Raw genomic sequence first — 5,127 nt, 5'->3', positions numbered from 1 at the left:
GATCACTGACCATGATCATGGCCCCTAAAGGAAAACAAACTACTCCAAGAGGCAAGAAAGAAACAATCTAAAACTACAATGGATGCATGAAAGGTTCTGCACTAAAGAACATGCATATCATTACTTTAAAATAGTGTGCAGAAGATCAGTGATCCCTGATGAGCGGATAATTTATACGCTTTTTGGCATTATTTTTACATAGTTTTTAGTATGATTTAGTTAGTTTTTAATATATTTTTATTAGTTTTTAAATAAAATTCACATTTCTGGACTTCACTATGAGTTTTTGTGTTTTTCTGTGATTTCAGGTATTTTCTGGCTGAAATTGAGAGACTTGAGCAAAAATCAGATTCAGAGCTTGAAGAAGGACTGCAGATGCTGTTGGATTCTGACCTCCCTGCACTCAAAATGATTTTCTGGAGCTAAAGGAGTCCAAATGGCGCGCTCTTAATTGTGTTGGAAAGTAGACATACAGGGCTTTCCATCAATATATAATAGTCCATACTTTGCGCGAGTTTAGATGATGAAAACTGGCGTTCAACACCAGCTCCCTGCCCTATTCTGGAGTCAAACGCCAGAAACAGGTTGCAAAGTGGAGTTAAACGCCAGAAACAGGTTATAAACTGGCATTTAACTCCAAGAAAGACCTCTCCACGTGAAAGCTTCAATGCTCAGCCCAAGCACACACCAAGTTGGCCCCGGAAGTAGATTTCTGTAGCATTTACTTATCTCTGTAACCCTAGTAACTAGTTTAGCATAAATAGGACTTTTTACTATTGTATTTGAGATCTTTTGGAACATCTTTGGACGTTTAGTTCTGAGATCATGGAGGCTGGCCTCTCGGCCATGCCTGGACCTTGTTCTTATGTATTTTCAACGGTAGAGTTTCTACACACCATAGATTAAGGTGTGGAGCTCTGATGTTCCTCATGAATTAATGCAAAGTACTATTATTTTTTTATTCAACTCAAGCCTATTTTTTATCTAAGATATACACTTGTTCTTCAACCTGAAGAAGGTGATGATCCATGACACTCATCACCATTCTCACCTATGAACGCGTGCTTGACAACCACCTCCGTTCTACTTGCAATCGCTTAAGTGCATATCTTTTAGCCTTCTGGTTCATGACGCATGGTTGCCTCGCCTGACAACCGAGCCTTCCATTCCATGAGATCAGAGTCTTCGTGGTATAGGCTAGAATTATTGGCAGCCATTCTTGAGATCCGAAAAGTGTAAACCTTGTCTGTGGTATTCTAAGTAGGATCTGGGAAGGGATGGCTGTGACGAGCTTCAAACTCGCGAGTGCTGGGCGTAGTGACAGACGCAAAAGGATGACTGAATCCTATTCCAGTATGATCGAGAACCGACAGATGAATAGCCGTGCGGTGACAGCGCATTTTGGACCATTTTCACTGAGAGCACGGGATGTAGCCATTGACAACGGTGATGCCCTGCATAAGCTTGCCATGGAAAGGAGTAGGAATGATTGGATGAAGACAGCAGGAAAGCAGAGGTTCAGGAGGAACGAAAGCATCTCTATACGCTTATCTGAAATTCTCACCAATGAATTACATAAGTATCTCTATCCTAGTTTATATTTTAATTATGTTTTAATTATCAATTCTCCATAACCATTTGAATCCGCCTGATTGAGATTTACAAGGTGATCATAGCTTGCTTCAAGCCAACAATCTCCGTGGGATCGACCCTTACTCACGTAAGGTTTATTACTTGGACGACCCAGTGCACTTGTTGGTTAGTTGTGCGAAGTTGTGACAAAGTGTGATTCACGTTTGAGAGCGCCAAGTCTTTGGCGCCATTGTTGATGATCGCAATTTCGTGCACCAAGTTTTTGGCGCAGTTGCTGGGGATTGTTTGAGTTTGGACAACTGACTGTTTATCTTGTTGGTCAGATTAGGTAATTTTATTTTATTTTTAAGCTCTTTTATTTCTTATTTTCAAAAAATACAAAAAAAATAATAAATAAATAGTTTTTCAAAGCAAATTAATTTATGTTCTTCAGAATTTTTAAGAAGGAATTCGGGAATTTCATGGGATATGTTGAATCCTGGCTGGCTGTAAAGCCATGTCTAAATTCTTTTGGACTGAGGCTTCTTCTTCACATGCTTGAACTATGTATGCTGAAGCTTGGCTGGCCATTGGCCATGTCTAGTGTTTTGGACCGGAGCTTTCACTGAAAGTTTGGCTGGCTAGTAAGCCATGTCTAATTCCTGGACCGAAGCTTTAGACTAACATTGCAAGATTCCTGAAATTCCTATTAAAAATTTTGAAATCCTTATTTTCCTTTTCAAAAGAATTTTCGAAAAATTTAAAATTTTTTTTAATAAAATCATAAAAATAAAAAATAATTTTATGTTTCTTGTTTAAGTCTTGTGTCAGTTTTTAAGTTTGGTGTCAATTGCATGTTTATCTCTTTCTTGCATTTTTCAAAAATTCATGCATTGCATTCTTCATGATCTTCAAGTTGTTCTTGATGAATCCTCTTGTTTGATCTTCATATTTTCTTGTTGTGTGTTGCATCTTGTTTTTCATATACATTCTTGCATTCATAGTATCTAAAAACTAAAAATTTCTAAGTTTGGTGTCTTGCATGTTCTTTTTTTCTTCAAAATTTTCAAAAATAAGTTCTTGGTGTTCATCTTGACATTCAAAGTGTTCTTGGTGTTCATCTTGACATTCGTAGTGTTCTTGCATGCATCATTTGTTTTGATCCAAAACTTTCATGCATTGAGTCTTTTTATTGTTTTTCTCTCTCATCATTAAAAATTCAAAAAAAAAAAATATCTTTCCCTTATTTCACTCATAAATTTCAAAAATTTGAGTTGACTTTTTCAAAACTTTTTAAAATTTAGTTGTTTCTTATGAGTCAAGTCAAATTTTCAATTTAAAAATTCTATCTTTTTCAAATCTTTTTCAATTTTCTTCTTAATATTTTCGAAAATTTCAAAATTTATTTTCAAAATCTTTTTCTTATTTCTATTTCATATTTTCGAAATTAATGCTAACAATTAATGTGATTGATTCAAAAATTTTAAGTTTGTTACTTGCCTAGTAAGAAAGGTTCAATCTTTAAATTTTAAAATACTATCTTTTTGTTTCTTGTTAGTCAAGTAATCAACTTTAATTTTCGAAATCAAATCTTTTTAAATTTATTTTTCAAATCTTTTTCAAAATAAATTTCAATCACATCTTTTTCAAAATTAATTTCAAAATCATTTCTAACTTCTTATCTTTTCAAAATTTGATTTTCAATTCTTTTTCAATTAACCACTTAACTTTTTGTTTGATTCTTAGCTTTTTCAAAACTACCTAACTAACTCTCTCCCTCTAATTTTCGAAAATCCCTTCCCTCTTTTTCAAAATTTATTTTTAGTTAACTAATTGTTTTAAATTTAATTTAATTTAATTTAATTTTTTTTATTTTCAAATTCTAACTTTAATTTTTAAATTAAAAACAAAAAAAATTATTTTTATTTTGTTTAATTTTCGAATTATTCTCTCATCTCTCATCTCCTTCTATTTATTTATTCATCTACTAACACCCCTCTTTCACTGAAAAATTTGAACCCACTCCTCTCCCCTGTGTTTGGATTCTTATCTTTTTCTTTTGCTACTCTTCTCTTCTTATACTTACATAAGGAATCTCTATACTGTGACATAGAGGATTCCATATTTTCTTTTGTGTTCTCTTCTTCTTCATATGAGCAAGAACAAGGATAAGAACATTCTTGTTGAAGCTGATTTTGAGCCTGAAAGGACTCTGAAGAGGAAGCTAAGGGAAGCTAAAGCACAACTCTCTAGAGAAAATTTGACTGAAAATTTTGAAAAAGAAGGAGACATGGCCGAAAATAATAACAATGCAAGGAAGATGCTTGGTGACTTTACTGCACCAAATTTCAACTTACATGGAAGAAGTATCTCAATCCCTGCCATTGGAGCAAACAATTTTGAGCTTAAACCTCAATTAGTTCCTCTGATGCAACAGAACTGCAAGTTTCATGGACTTCCATCAGAAGATCCTTTTCAGTTCTTAACTGAATTCTTGCAGATCTGTGATACTGTTAAGACCAATGGGGTTGACTTCGAGGTCTACAGGCTTATGCTTTTCCCGTTTTCTGTAAGAGATAGAGCTAGAATATGGTTGGACTCTCAACCTAAAGATAGCTTGAACTCTTGGGATAAGCTGGTCACGGCTTTCTTAGACAAGTTCTTTCCTCCTCAAAAGCTTAGTAAGCTTAGAGAGGATGTTCAAACCTTTAGATAGAAAGAAGGTGAATCCCTCTATGAAGCCTGGGAGAGATATAAGCAACTGACCAAAAAGTGTCCTTCTGACATGCTTTCAGAATGGACCATCCTGGATATATTCTATGATGGTCTGTCTGAGCTATCAAAGATGTCAATGGACCATTCTGCAGGCGGATCCATTCACCTAAAGAAAACGCCTGCAGAAGCTCAGGAACTCATTGAAATAGTTGCAAATAACCAGTTTATGTACACTTCTGAGTGGAATCCTGTAAGTAATGGGACGCCTCAAAGGAAGGGAGTTATTAAAATTGATGCTCTGAATGCCATATTGGCTCAGAACAAAATATTGACTTAGCAAGTCAATATGATTTCTCAGAGTCTGAATGGAATGCAAGCTGCATCCAACAGTACTCAAGAGGCATCTTCTGAAGAAGAAGCTTATGATCCTGAGAACCCTGCAATAGCAGAGGTGAATTACATAGGGGAACCCTATGGAAATACCTATAATCCCTCATGGAGAAATCATCCAAATTTCTCATGGAAGGATCAACAAAAGCCTCAACAAGGCTTTAATAATGGTGGAAGAAACAGGTTTAGCAATAGCAAGCCTTTTCCATCATCCACTCAGCAATAGACAGAGAATTCTGAGCAGAATCCATCTAGCTTAGCAAATATAGTCTCTGATCTATCTAAGGCCACTTTAAGTTTCATGAATGAAACATGGTCCTCCATTAGAAATTTGGAGGCACAAGTGGGCCAGTTGAGTAAAAAGGTCACTAAAACCCCTCCTAGTACTCTCCCAAGCAATACAGAAGAGAATCCAAAAAGAGAGTGCAAGGCTGATGCCAAGGCATCTTA

At 35.5% G+C, this 5,127-nt stretch overlaps 1 non-coding gene across 1 annotated transcript; it reads right to left on the bottom strand.

Annotated features, from left to right (window-relative positions):
- Positions 1-4,255: 4,255 nt before the first annotated feature.
- Positions 4,256-4,363, bottom strand: LOC112738964 (small nucleolar RNA R71). The gene has a single exon (XR_003169910.1). It is a non-coding gene; the product is annotated as a small nucleolar RNA R71 (small nucleolar RNA).
- Between the last annotated feature and the right edge of the window lie 764 nt (positions 4,364-5,127).

This window comes from Arachis hypogaea, chromosome 13 (genome assembly GCF_003086295.3).
Source record: "Arachis hypogaea cultivar Tifrunner chromosome 13, arahy.Tifrunner.gnm2.J5K5, whole genome shotgun sequence".
In the NCBI taxonomy this organism is placed as follows: domain Eukaryota; kingdom Viridiplantae; phylum Streptophyta; class Magnoliopsida; order Fabales; family Fabaceae; genus Arachis; species Arachis hypogaea.
The sequence above is the reverse complement of the archived record's forward strand: the minus strand, read 5'-3'. Positions and strand labels throughout refer to the sequence as shown.